We start from the raw sequence: 15,141 nt of genomic DNA on the forward strand, positions 1-15,141 counted from the left end.
ATTCATGAGAGACACAGAGAGAGAGAGAGAGAGAGGCAGAGACATGAGCAGAGGTAGAAGCAGGCTCCATGCAGGGAACCCGATATCAGACTCGATCCCAGGACTCCAGGATCACGCCTTAAGCCAAAGGTAGACGCTCAACCACTGAGCCACCCAGGTGTCCCTAGAAATAAATTCTTAAAATTGAATGTAGTCACTTCATTCACCTGATGCAAATGTGTCCGAGAATTACAACACTTATTTAATCTGATCTATTAGTCGGTTGTTATAATTCTTATTTATTGGCAATTAAAGGTTTTCATGTTTACGGTCTCCATACAGAACAGAAACTTCCAGAGGGAAAACAACCTATATAAATATCTATCTACACAAGTGTTTGAATAGCATACAGGTTTAATACGTTGTTTGGTAAATTTCTGTTTTCCTATAAAGTTGTAATTGTGTATTATGATTATTTTCTACTCTGAAGGACCAAATAATATTGTCCTGTACTTAGTCAACAAATACAGAGAAGCAACTCAAGTCACTATGGCAGCAGGGTCTACAATGCTAAATGAGTTTCCACTTCGCAAAGCCTCACTGGCTGCTCTGATTCATTTTCTATAAATACTCAATACAATTCAAGCTTCCTAATTGACAGAAAAAGGCTAAAAATAATCCATAGTTGAAAAGAGAAAAGCTGAATGAAGAGGAAGCTCTTATTTCTAGCAGGTGTCTTGACACAAGTGAGAATAAGACAGTGTGTCATGTACAGAAAGCTACAAGTGTCCTGCAAAATCACATATGCTTTAGCCAAGAAAGGAAAGTTAAAGCAAGCCTGGCCACAGCTCTGGGCTCACTGGAACCTGCCAGTGTAATCAGCAATTGAAAACAGAAGGAGCGCTTGCCGGATGCAAAGTTTTGTTGACTTGGGTTTGCGTACAAGAAAGAAGGATCAGAAAAAAAAAAAAAAAAGGGAAAGAAGGCTCACTGAACCTACAGTGAGGAAGGACCTCACCCGGTGAGGCCATCCTTTCCGTGATGTTCAGTCCTACCAGGTCTGACAGTAACAACTGCAGTAAGGAGAAAGGAGCAGCCCCCTTTTCCAAGGGGAAAAATGGGTGCAGCAAACATTTGGGTGAAAGTCTAGGGATTTTGTTTTGTTGGTTCAGTCCTCTTAGTGATATAATCTGTTCTCCCTACAGATCAAACACGTAGCTCTCTTAGGTCTAGATCAAGCATCACCTCCTTTGGAAGCCTTACCTTATTTTTACTTTTAATTTTTTTAGAGAAAGAAAGAGTGTGTGTGAGTGCAGGGCTAGGGAGGGATAGAAGGAGGGGGAAAGAGTGACTCTTAAGCAGGCTCCAAGGCCAGCTGGGACCTTGATTTCACAACCTTGAGCTCATGACCTGAGCCAAAATCAAAAGTCGGACACTTAACTGACTAAGCCACCAATGTGCCTTGAATGTCTTACCTTAACCTTAACTCTAATCCTAACCCTCACTTTCACCCTGACCTTGACCCTTTGGTATGAAACTGCACTTCTGCACCATTATCTCTCTCCACACCTGACATTCATCATGGCCTTCATGATCAAAATTGTCTCACCAGTTGGTTTATTTGGTCTCCCCTATCCACCCTCTCCCCCACAATAATCAACTCCTCTGAAGAGATGAGACTGTGTTTGCCTAGTTCACCCCTGCATTGTTAGCACCTAGAACAGTACCTGGCACACAGCAGCTAAGTTTTAATGAAATGAATGAATGAACTCATTCAGAGGGCAAATTCTCCCTACCACTATCACGACTGAATATTTATCAGAACTCCCATACCTGAACAGAGGCCAGTATATCCCACCAACCTAAAAAGTTTCACAATCGTTAAGCTTTTCAATAAATGTTTCATTATTAAATAAATAATGTTGGGTAATATATTTCTTGCTCTGTCATAAGGTGTGTGAGCAGCTTCATGTGCCAGCTACAGAGCAGTACATCAGAAATAACAGCCAAGTTCAAAAAGGGTGTTGCCTGTGTTCTCCTCTGGGATTTTAATTGATTCTTGTCTCACATTTAGATCTTTCATCCATTTTGAGTTTATCTTTGGGTGTAACATGCTTCTGAGGATGGAGTACATTTTATCTGTCTGTGCATCCCATCTGGATTTCCCCAATCATTTCGTAAATGGAAATAATCTACTTTTCTCATCACCTTTACAAAATCAGTCAACAAGTTGCCAACAAAGCCTCTGAACTCCAGCAAAGAAAGAAGCTCACAGAACCAATCTCTAAACTATCTACCAAGAGCTGACAGGCCCTCGAACTGAGCATGCCTGCAAGTCTACAAGGCCAGCCATGGTTCTCTCCTCACATCAACATTTGGATTTCAGTAAGCTGAGATATTTTTTTTTGGTCTTGAGACAGCTGGTGTCCCCAACAGGAGAAAAGGCAACAGGTGAGATCTCCAAGACACATGCCTGATGAACTGATTGACATACACTCACTCACCTCTGAACTAATCCAAATGTCTGAAGCAAATATGGGAAACTGCCACAGATGAATGAAAACGAGTCATATACACACCCAACCAAGGCTTTCCTTGCCTGTCACTTAAGAAGGTTTTTAAAACATAAAGAGTATCTCCTACACTCGTGTGCAGTATGGTTTATTTGAAGACTATATTTCTCTACCTGTTAGTGATGCATTAAAGTGACATTTGCCCAGATCATTGAACTTTTTGTCTCAATATCCAAAGGAGTTACTCTCTATCAGAATGTAGTCAGTGCACATTAGTATTTATGTGGCATTCTATTACAGCCGCATCTCTCAAATGAAAAGGTAAAGAACACTATTATCAATATTAAAACCATCTGTCTTTTAAAAAGGTTATATTGATTTGCCCCCCTGCTTCTCGGATTCCATCAATGCCAGTGTCAGCTCGATGAAGTGGACACCATCCTATGACAGCTTCAATTGATAATTCCCCAATGAACTTTCCCAATGTTCTATAGTCTCTCATGACATGCACTTTGCAACTCATTTCATAGAATATCAGCTAGAAAAAGGCTTGAAGAAATAATGAAACATACAGAACAAATCTCCCCACTGATTTAAAATGCTGCGAATGAGTTTTTAAATATGATACAATTGTTAGATTCTATTAGGACCTGTGAACATGACATAGCATAGTTCTTTAAAGCTAAAATGAACCTCCTGCCATCAATGTTGACCAAAAAAAAAAAAAAAACAGCAGCAGCAGCTACATGGGGTGTCAAGCACAAAACTTTAGGTATGCTGTCCTTTAATCCTTATAACCTGATAATGTAGATACTATTAGAAGCCTCATTTCACTGATGGGCAAACTGATGCATAGCTTAAGCTACCTGCCCAATGTCACACAGTTAATATGCTACACAGCTACATGCAGGCCTAGTAGCTCAACTGTATGTTCCTGTTCTTTTGTGTCATTTTGTCCCTCAGTCTCCATCACCTAACTTCCCACTCATGGTCTCCGTTCCTAAAAGGGGCAGCATTATAAAGAGTCTATCAGCAAAATTAGAGGAGGCCATGCAGTGTGAGAGGAACAGACGTCAATAGTGCCCATCTTGGGGCACCTGGGTGGCTCAGTTGGGGAAGCATCCAATTCTTGGTTTTGGCTCAGGTCATGGTCTCAGGCTCATGGGATCAAGTACCTCGCGGGGCTCCTACTTGAGCACGGAGTCTGCTTGAGATCTGCCCCCTGCTCTTGCTTGTGCACATTCTCTAAGCATAAACAAAATCTTTAACAATAAAAACAAAATATAGTCCTAGTCTCTCCCCACTGACCTCTCTAAGACCTGAAGAGTCACTTACTCCCCATCCTTCCAAACTCAAGTCACATTTTCCCTCTACTTCTCAGACCAAACGGAACTTGCCTGTCTTTAAAACTCTCTGCTCCCAAAAGGGTGCCCTGAATCATCTTTTCAGAAGATCTACCTTGACTCTCCATGGAGACATGCTTTTTGAAAGCAGAAACCACTTTTGTTTTCTCTATTGTTCCATTTAAACACTAAATCCTTAGCTAATCGATACTTTTTTTTTTCACTTCTCTTTTTGAGCAATCAGAAATGTAGGCTGTGAACCCAATGAAGCCATTAGGTGTCACCTTCCAAAGTCAACCTTCTAAGGTATTAATCTGTCCATACACATTTTGGAAACATTGTCTGGTTTCCCCGAGGAGTAACTGGGCTTTCATCAAATTATACTATAATCACCAAGAAAATGCTAAATCCAGCACACAATCAATGTGCGCATGTCCAATATCAGCTTTCTAACGTCAAGACTTACTTAAAAATGCAAAAGGGAAAAACACCTTAAAAGCAAAAGTAAAAACCTAAAGTTAAGGGAAAAAAGGACATAGCGTCTCAACTCTAAAAATAAGATCCTCAAGTTGGGAAAAGAGGACTGGATTTAGATCTTTTTTTACTGCTCCCTAAAATGTATCTCAAATTATAAAGTATCCAGTATACATACACGAGGCACTCTGCAGGGATTATTGCTAAGATTCACAGCACCCCTAGGTAAGTATTTGCAAACTCCATTTTACAAATGAGAAACCAGAGCTTTGGAGACATTGAAGTCCTGAAAATAGCAGAGCTGATATTTGAACCCAGGGTTTGTCTGAGTCCAAAATTGGGGCTCTTCTCAGTAACTGAGTCATGGTGAGTCAAGGGAGCCACATGTGAGTCTCTATCATTGTCTTACTGGAGTAGAAGTTTCTTAAGTGATCCCATTCCATGCCTACCTCATCCGCAGTGGCCTCCAGGAGGGATTACTGAATGGAAAGAAACACCTGGACACCTTCCTCTCTAATCATTTCTAATCAAGTAGCATGCACCAGAGTACTAGTTCCCCTGATCGCAAATAGAGAAGACGTTTGGCTGATAAAATCTAAATCTAAAAATAAATACCAAGACTTTTTTAAAGTTTTGGCAAGTTAAATTCAAAGCATTTTTAATATTCTCATGTCCAAGGATGAGTCTGTTTAAATGACATTTTAAAGACAACAGAAAAAGGTCTGTTATCCCTGCATCCAGTTAACCCTGGCAATATTTTTTCAAGGTAAGCCTTTAGGAAGTTGTAATTGTGCAGAGAGGCACGCGATGAAAATGACTCAGCCCAGACTAGATAACTCCATAAGGGAACTACTAGTAAGTTCCTGGTGCTTATTAACAGAAAAAAATACATATTCATATATGAGCACATAGTATGAATATATGTGTGTATGTAAAAGCAGTTTTGCTCTATACTACTCCATTAATGCTTTCTCAATTTTAAAAGCAGCCATAAAACCAATCACTTATAAGCACTAAAACAGCTCTAACCCACAGCCACTAGCAAAAATACAATAGAACAACAAAAAATGTTATAGCCAGGGGCTGGTTTCCAATCTGGCTAGATTCAGGATGTTACTTCAAACCAGGGACACTACCAACATTATATCAACAAGACATCCAGAATTGCTCAGCCAAGTTTACATTTAAAAAATAGTTTAACAACAAACAATAACACTCATCCTTTATTGCATATCATGAAACAGACTGACTTCCTTTTTTTGAAAAAAAAAAAAAAAGGATGTATCTATTTGAGAAAGAGAGAGTATGAAGAGGTTGTGGCGCAGATTATTCTACATTATGCAAGACGGTTGGAGTAATGGAGAATCTGAAGAGAATCTGAAACAGACTTTCTGCTAACCAGCGAGCCCCACAGGGAGCTCAGTCTTACCACCCTGAGATCATGACCTGAGCTGAAACCACGAGTCAGACACTTAACTGATTGAGCCACCTAGGCGCCCCTTAAATAGCCTAACTTCTAATCGAAATGAATACAGACAACACTGATGGGTGCTCTACAAAAAGGCACATGAGACTGTGTTGGGTGGGGCATAAGGACAGGTGCTGGGTGTATCCTGCTGGATATCCATGAGGACACTTTGGTTATATCCTGCTGCTTCCCATGGCCACCACATCAGCTTCAACAGAAAGGTAAAATACAGTCCTAGAGGAAGCGGAATGATAGAGCTTGAAATATGTATTCTCAATTTCCTTCCATGTTCTAAAAGAACATAGGCTGTCAATCTAGATTAAAGGTTTCTAAGAGGTAACTCAGAAATCAGAAGTAACTCTAGCTTCTCCAAGACCACAACAACCAGAATATCAACCCTATCTATATACCATGGACCCTTAAAAGATCTCATTTGGGCTTAGTAGTTATAAATGAATGAATAGCAAAAAATAAGGAAATGATTAATTTTTTAAAAAGTCCCTAGATCCAATCAACAGCACCACAAGAATTTTACGTGGGTTTTAAAAGAGTAACCTCTGTATATCTTTAAAAGCTGACATTAATTTAAAAAAACATTAAAAAACACAATGAAGTTGTTCTCATGGAGTTGTTCTCACCAGGAATTAACCATGGAGTCTACATTTAAGTGACTGCTTTGCTTTGCTACACAAATTTATTTATCAATTATATTTAAGGCATCACTTGGGTCAGATGAGAAAGAGACCTTTTCAGAGCATCTAGCTTCATGTATTCACAATCAGGAAATTGTCTAATGTGGTATATTTATCAAGATCCTGCCAAATCCATCTGCAGAACAAGGTTTAGCAGGATTCCAAGGTTTTATCGATGTGGCTTTTAAAGCAGCCTCTGTGGTGAAGTGTTTCAACTCCGCATTCAGCCTGAGAATGCACAGAGTAGCAGCTTCCAAATCCATGATGCAGAGAAATATCAGGCATCTTAGTTGTCATGAGTTTTGGAGACTCCTTAGTTTTGGGGTTAAAAAACTTCACCAGAAAATAAGTCAGAATGGAATGGTTAAAATAGTCCTGGCTTGGGATGAAATAGTAGGGGAAAGAAAAAAAATAAAATTCCAATCAACTTGGCAACCCTGTACAACTTACATGGCTTCTCTGGGTGTCAGTGTTCTCATCTATAAAACGGGGATGACTCCTAACTAGCATAGTTCCTAAGAACAAGAGATGCTCCCACCTGGTAGAAGGTCAGCAATGCCAGGTAGCTGGCACATGAAAAACACACCTTCTGAGTCCACAAGTCCTATGAACCAGGGGAAACAAAAAATTTCTTTTACCAAAATTAAAAACATCGTCAATGAAAAGGCACACATTGGCAATGAAGACAGAAACTAAGTAATCAATTATTGATTTACAGTCTTGAGCTCACAGTGATAAAGGCATAAAATTGGCACAAAAGCTGAAAGTTGGAAAGAAAGTAGTTAACAAAGCAAACTAAATACCAATCTGTTATTAATGACCAGGGCAGCACCTACTTGTTCAAACTTTGCTTTTTAATCACATAAATAGTTCATGATGTTTAGAAACAATTTATCATGTACTTTCTCAGTCCTGTCCTGTTTTGTGGTTCAAATATTAACAAAGGAACCTTCCTGAGAACCCTCTTTCTCATTCCTTGCTAAAGCAAAATGTCTCTATACCAGCTCAAACAGATTTAAGAGAAAGAAATGTCAGAGAAGTCCTGCCTGTTTAGACAGGCCTAAAGTGCTGAAAGCAATTTCCGCCAAAGATTCCTTACAATATCCAAAAACACTGAACTATATGGGAACAAAGTGCATGACAACCATACAGCGAAGAAGGAAGTTAGGTGACACAGGGGTGCCTGAGTGTCTCAAGTCATCATCTCTGGGTCCTGGGATCAAAGTCCCACATGGGGCTCCCTGTTCAGCGGGGAGTCTGCTTTTCCCTCTCCCTCTGTCCCTCCCCTCTGCTCATGCTCACTCGCTCTCTCTTCCAATCTCAAATTAAAAAAAAAAAAAAATCTTAAAAAAAAGGGAGAGTGACACGAAGACTTGAAAAGATGGGAGACAGTTCAGTATAGGGTCTCTTCCAGCTACCGACAAGAATTCTTGCTCAAGTGAAGTATGTCACTATGAGACAAACAGCGACAGACACATTGACCAGACAGACTGACCAGGTGAAGGGAAGCAAGCCCTCAGCACCTCAGCTCCCAGCTTATTCATGAGGAAGCAACAGGTGGTAGAACTGATCCCTAAGGCCATTTTCAGACTAGCAGCCTATATATGCAGTGATTATTTTACATTATGCAAGACGGTTGGAGTAATGATGTTGGTTACTGTGGCTTAGAAATAGTGTCCTTTTCTGATATATGAAGTTTGCAAACTGAACACCCACATCTTTCACAATGCTAAAAGTAGCCCCCTCCCACCACCCCCCAAAATACAAATTATTACATACCACCACAATCATTACTTTTGTTTGTTTCTGGTCTGATTTGGGTTTTGTATTATTTTTGTATCATCACCTCAGTTGCCTCTTAGCTCTGACAGGCACACAGACAAGTTTAATACTTTCTTTTCTATGTTTCCTGATGAGGTCACGGCCTCTCGTAAAGATGTCTGCCTCTGAACAGACAAAGTTGATCATGAACTTCCAGTTCCTCAAAAGCACCCATCCATCGACTTCTGAAAACCACCTCTGTGTTCTTTCCAAACGTTGTTCCAAGCCTGAGGCCCTTCCCAGAGAGATCTCTGCTCACCCCAGGCTAACTCCAGCTGACCATTCCTGCCCAGTGCAGGCAGCTCTAGCTCTGGAGGCTTCCCCAAGGCACCCGGTGCCTTACCCTTAGCAAACAGCACACCTTCTGTTGACACTAGTTAAGTTGTCCAACTTTCCAACTTAGTTGTAAGCTCTTCGGGGCCAGGGAACTATCTGCCTGATTCACAGCAAAACCTCTAGCATATACTCTGCCTAATACATGCCCCATTAATGGCTTTTGGATAAAAGAACACATATTTATTTCAACCACTTCATAACACGTGTTTTAAACAAGCCTTCAGCTCAACTCTTAGCACCTAAGGAAACCTAATATCCTGTATGAAAATTAATCTTGTAATATTAGTATCAGCTGCATCTACAAAATAGTGCTGGCTGATCTGTATGACCTATAGAATGGCCCGGTTAATTTATGTGTGTGTGTGTGTGTGTGTGTGTATAACTGATTAAAGGGATAGATGACAAGCATTTCACCCTATGATAATTATATGGGTTCAAAATCCACAAACAAACTTCCAACAAGCTCCCTATCACTGTCTTGCTCTGGCCAGCCTTGTTTGCTATGCCACAATGCCGCCCTCCTCCCAAGGCCCAGATCTCAAGCAATCAAGCACACACAAGGCCAGAGTGAGCAGAGAACTTATCTCCACCCTCTCAAGAATGAGTGGAAGTAAGCCTTCTTCACCTTTCACAGCAAAGGAACTGGAATTTGCACCTACCCTACCGACGCCAGGAGAAATGTCCACACCACATTTCCTTGGTGACCTGCTTCTGGCTTCTACCCTCTCAGAAGACAGCATTATTCAGTTGTTGATATTACTCAATCCGTTGAATTATTCAGTTGTACTATCTGCTGCATTATTCAATGCACCCAGATCTCTACCTTGGAGTCATCCAGACATTTCAAACTCACGATGTTCATAAAACTCATTAATATTCTTTGAAAACAATCGAGTCCTGACTTGCAGAGCTGGCACCAACCTAGGGGCCCAAGGCACAAACCTCAGCCCCAATGCGCCTGGCTCTCCTATCATCCCTGTCCACCTTGTCACTTCCGCAATCTCCCAGATAATCTCTCACACCCTTACACACCTCTGCTTCCCTATTACCTAAGCCAAGTCCTATAACCATTCTCCTGAGCTAAGAAAACTTCATAACTCTTTCCCTGCTGACTCACTACAGGAATTAGGGTGTCTGACTCCATTCAGTCATAGCACTGCAGAACAAGATTTTTCCTTACTAGTCTGTACGGATCGTATCTATCTGGCCACCACTATACCTTCTGGTGCCTGACATTAACCCTTGGGGCAACGAGGCAGGCAACCGATGACCACGTGAATGAATGAATGCATGGCTAAGATAGCTGGCACTCTCAGAATTAAATTCTGCTGCCTGCCCTAAACTCAAACTAATGTTCGTCTAAACATCTAACTCCAGAGGAGAAGTGAAGATTCAAGAACCCAAAGGCAAAACATCATTCGACACACTCACACGTGTACTCACATCTATAGCCATGTTTTCTTTCCCACGCTTCCTGAAATGATGGAGGTATTCCATGGTGAAATGTGTAGAATTGTGGAGAACAATTATTAAAAAAAAAAAAAAAAACACAACTGTGAAACTGCAAAGCTCAGCTCTTCTAGATACCTTCCAGGACATCATGGACACACACACCATCATCTTCAAGCCCTCTGTGTCCTGGACAGAGAGGGAGCTGGCCTTTAGGAGGCCCCCTGCTAACACCCAAATGAAACCCACTTTACAAAACACAGCTGCCTTCCACAATCATGGAGAAATCCATGTGACCCTATAATCATGCCAGGGAAGGAGGCAACTTCTATGTTACTCAATTACATATATGCAATCATGTCCATTGCTTATGAAACTTTAGAAATCCACACTCAAACAGAATAACAACGTGCTACCTTCCTCATCTGGCAATTTGCCCCTAGAGAAAAGCCTGTTAACCCCAAGTGGTCAGCAAATGACTGTGGCTGTCAAAAAGGGCCATTCTTGGGGTCTCTAAGTCGTCTTCCAGCCTCTCCTACAAAACCCACACATGACAAGGATGCAGATGAAAATTTGCCCAGGCAGAAAGAGCGGGAAGTTGCCAGAATCCTTACTCAAAGGCTTCCCAGTTGCGTGCCCTAGAACAATACCCTGGTCTCTCTGGACCTCAGTTTTCTCACATTAAATGGAAGTGACAACAGCCCAGCATTGTGGGGTTGCATTTGTGATTAAAAGAGTGCCTTTTTTTTTTTTTTAAGATTTTATTTATTTATTTATTTATTTATTCACGAGAGACACAGAGAGGCAGAGAGGCAGAGATACAGGCCGAGGGAGAAGCAGGCTCCCTGCAGGGAGCCCGATGCAGGACTCAATCCCAGGACCCTAAGATCAGGACCTGAGCCAAAGGCAGACACTCAACCAGTGAGCCACCCAAGCGTCCCCAAGAGTGCCTATTGCTTAGCACAACATCTGAGTATAATCTGAGTGCTCAAAAAATATCAGTGATCACGATACTCATATCACAGTCATAATATATTAGCATTAGTACGAATCCTGCTCCCCTCTTAGCATTGCCACAGGGGATTCTAGGCCCTACCGGTTCTCTGAAAAATGAAGAGCAGCGGTTCTCAAACTTTAGCACACATGGCAATCGGCAGGAGGGCTTCTTAAAATGCCCGTCTGCTCTGCTTCAGACACAGAGCTTCTGATTCAGAGTGTCTGGGATGAGGGCTGAGAACCTGCATTTCTAACAAGTTAAAACCAGCTGTGTGGATTCAGCTGGTCTGGAAGAAGCACAGACTAAGGGGCCTCACTGCATCCCTGGAGGAGATTGTGTGTGGGTCCAAACCTCTGCTTTCTAGAGCCTTCCACATGCCTAGAAGGCCCTCCCTGAATTCTTACATCTTGGTTACTCCATCAGTAATTCCAAACTCAGCCCAAGCAATCAGGAGCTCTCCAGGCTCCAGGCCAGCACCTAGGACACCATTGTGCCATCACAAAATCAGCTCCATGAGGCTAGGAGCTCCCTGGCAAATAGGACCTCACCATAGTCAGTGCCTGGGACATAGAAAACCCTCCATGGGGACGCCTGGGTGGCTCGGTGATTAGGTGTCTGCCTTTGGCTCAGGGCGTGATCCTGTAGTCCTGGGATTGAGTCCCTCATCAGACTCCCTGCAAGAAGCCTGCTTTTCCCTCTGCCTGTGTCTCTCTCTCTCTCTCTTTCTGTGCCTCTCATGAATAAATAAATAAAATCTTAGAAAAAGAAAAAGAAAACCCTCCACAAATGACGACCGGGAGAGCCAATAGCCAAAGGCATCCCTGGAGAGCCAAGCAAAGTAAAAGGTTCCAGAAGCCAGTTCTGGGCCTTCCCCTCAGGACTGCTCACTAGATATGAAATGTCCTGAGTCCCCGATAAGCCGAGTATCCCTCCCACTCCAACCACCAGCCTCTACTCTGCTCAGCGAACCATGAGTTTTTTGCCTCCAATCACAACCAGTCCTCTTACTCTTCGAAGGCTATGAAGCTTCAGCTTCCAGTCTCTCGCTCGCAGAGGCCCGTACAAGTGCCGCAAGCTGCTAGGAGATGCTGAGTGTTCTCAGGGAGAGAGGGTTGCAATCAGGAAGCATTTTTATGTAAGCATTTCTGGTAAACTGCCCAAAAAAGATCTCAGCAGAAAGTGAAAGAAACCTCTAGCAAATGATTATCATTTATTTTTTCCATTCTAAATAAGCATTCACTTTCATCACTAATTTTGCATTATTTTTTTCTTAAAAAGGATCCCCAAATAATTTGCCTTCCAGGTGTCACAAAATCTAGATCTGTCCATTTCACATCTCACACATACCACATTCGCTGGCCCTTTGGCTTTTCTGAAAATTTCTCTAAGTCACCACTCTCAGCCCCTTCATCAGAAAATCTTAACCAAGCCAAGCAGGCTTCTATAAACACATTCTAGGCAGGATTTCAAATACTCTTAGAGGAGTTCAAGGTGTATTGTTGATTGCACTGTCAAATGAAGACAGAGAAGATAAAAATTGTGCCAGACACAACCCACGCAGAATGTATCTTACCTGATCTTCCCAACACAGGCAAAAAGCCTCTCTTCCTCCAAAGAAGACACTTTTTTTTTTCAATATCTTAAAATAATTTAATTATGAAACCCTTCAATTCATAATTACTAACAATTATAAGGAAGGGTTTAAGAAAACAAGTGCTCTCCATGTCAGGAAATATTATTTAAAATTCTAAGGACTATTTTCATTCTCACTCTTCACAGTATGATAATTATAGTTTGAAAATCACTTTTGCAGTTTACAGGACTCTAAAGAAGTAATCAGTTGTCATGAATCATTCACTCAAAGGCTAAATTAAGAATATTAGGATTCCTTCCCAAATAAGTGTACTGCAGTACCCTACACTTCTAGAGATAGATATAAGGAAAAATAGATATATCTTTTAAAATAAGTGTTATATACATTCATGCATGATTATAGATTCACACACACATACACAAAGTCCTTTCTAGGCAACAACAGGGGCTTCTATTCATCTGGAAGAAATGGAATCAAGCTGAAATATGTTAAAGGATATGAACAATATGAAAATTAACTGTTACTTCAATGTGTTACACACAAGGAATGTGTACTTAGAGAGTTTTACTGATTTATCCCACTTGGATAAACTGGGTCCTTAAAAAAAAGTGAAGAAAGACAATAAATTTTATATTTGGAACCAGCTGTTCATCTTCTTGTCCCAGACAAGTTCATCGTTTAGCCACACATACAGAATGAAAGCAATACTCATTTTATTCATAACGGTCACTTGTACTGACATGGATTGCTTTATGAATATAAATTTGAATTATTTTTCATTAAATATGCCAGATTTACACTGTATGTCTCACAGCACCATGGAATAGTGAAAAAAACGTGGGTTTTGCACTCAGAAATATCCAGCTTTAGCTCTCAGGTTTACTAATTACCTTGAGCAAACTGCTGGGTTCCTCCCTGTCTGGATTTCTCACCTGTGCACGGGGAATGCCATCTATCTTGTATATTTTATGTAACAAGATAAAGTGCCCAGCATAAAGTGGGTGGTACAGGATGGATTCCTAATAACTTTATTTTAAAGATGATTTTGTAGTCCTAGTCAGTTTGGATGGCAGACTAGGCTAATGAAGGCTACTCTTCAAAGACACACATTCTCCCTGCATTTAAATGCATTTTACCCTAGATTAAAGAGATGCCGCCGTGCCACTGTTCTCTTGGAGCACCCACCTGTGTGGAGAACGAGTGCCCTGAATGCCCCCTTTGTATCAACACCTGTGCTACCAAACAAGCACACCAATCCGGCTCTCGCAGAGGTTCCTCCTCAAAAGGCATACAACAAATATTTATTGAATTGAAATGCTGCTGACCCAAGAGAAAAATGAACGCTAATGTAAATCATAATCCACAGACCTGTTTGCCCATTCAGTGGGTTGGGAAGCAGGTTTTGTAAAGTTCCAAGGTTCACCTGGAAGCCGTTGGGTAACTCTGAGTGGCCCCTGCCAAGGTAACCTCCAGTCCACACTTACGTAAGTGCCTGCACCGCTGACACCCTCAGACGTCGCACAGAAGTTCCTTCAGGTATTCTCACCCCTTTCCGGAAACCCAACCATCTCTAAAAGCCATCAGCGCCCCATCTGCTTGACAAATGGACAAATGCGGAAGCAATCGCCTTTCAAGTTCACCACCACTATCACCCCGTATTGGGTTTTGGTGTTTTGGGTTTATTTTTTTGTTTTTTGTTTTGTTTTTCTTTAATGTGCAAGACACTCTGTCACCTACACAATCATCCCAAGGCTTTCTGCTCCTGTGCCGCTGCGCCCAGGTCTGCGCGAGGAACCCAAGCTGAACCTCCAGGTCTCCACGAGGGGAGCGCATCACATTCCAAATGCGGGTCTAACTTCTACGGAGGACGTCCCGGCGGTGGCGGTGGCGGTGGCGGTGACCGCACTGCGCCCCGAGGACACCAACGGTGTGTCCCTAAAGGAGCCAAGAATTCCTGGGGCGGGCTGCCAGCCCTCCGTGCGCTCTCCAGGACACCCGGCTCCCGCACACCTTTGTGCATCCCTGAACCCGCGGCTCCCGGGAAGGGGCTTCACCGAATTCCCATCCTGAACCCTCAGGGTCCCCCAAAGTCCTCACCTCGATGGTGAGCAGACGCCCGTCCTGGGGGGGGCCGGCGGCGACCCCCGCGCCCCTCCCGCGCGCACCTGCCAGGTGAGCCCGGCGCCGCCCTCACCTGTCCGGCGTGCGCCCCGCGGGGCTGCCGAGGGTCCGGCGCGCCGCCCTCCCCTGCCGGCCCGCCGCGGCCGCCGCTCGCACGCGCAGGAGCCGCCGGGACGCGGCGGGGCGGGGGCGGGGACGGGGGCGGGGGCGGGGCCGCGGCCGCCGGCTCCCTGGGGCCCCGCTCCCAGCCCCGCCTCCCGGGGGCGGGGGCGGGGGCGGCCGCGCGTCACCTAAGAGCCGCCTCGCCCTGAGCGCCTTCCGCGGCGGCCGTGCCCGGCTCCCGAGGAGAGGGCG

General features: G+C 43.1%; 1 protein-coding gene across 7 annotated transcripts in view; it reads right to left on the bottom strand.

Moving 5' to 3' along the window:
* The window catches only part of MCTP2 (multiple C2 and transmembrane domain containing 2), a 245,520-nt gene extending 230,586 nt beyond the window's left edge, over positions 1 to 14,934 (bottom strand). Inside the window, exon 1 of one of the 7 annotated variants that reach the window (XM_077870909.1) lies at positions 14,861 to 14,934. The gene's annotated coding sequence lies outside the window, so the exon portion shown is untranslated. Of the gene's footprint in view, positions 1 to 12,080; positions 12,185 to 14,763 lie in introns of those variants that run through there. The other 6 variants (XM_077870933.1, XM_077870949.1, XM_077870898.1 and 3 more) reach the window with 6 other exon arrangements.
* Positions 14,935 to 15,141: the final 207 nt, after the last annotated feature.

Source organism: Canis aureus, chromosome 2 (assembly GCF_053574225.1).
Source record: "Canis aureus isolate CA01 chromosome 2, VMU_Caureus_v.1.0, whole genome shotgun sequence".
Lineage (NCBI taxonomy): Eukaryota > Metazoa > Chordata > Mammalia > Carnivora > Canidae > Canis > Canis aureus.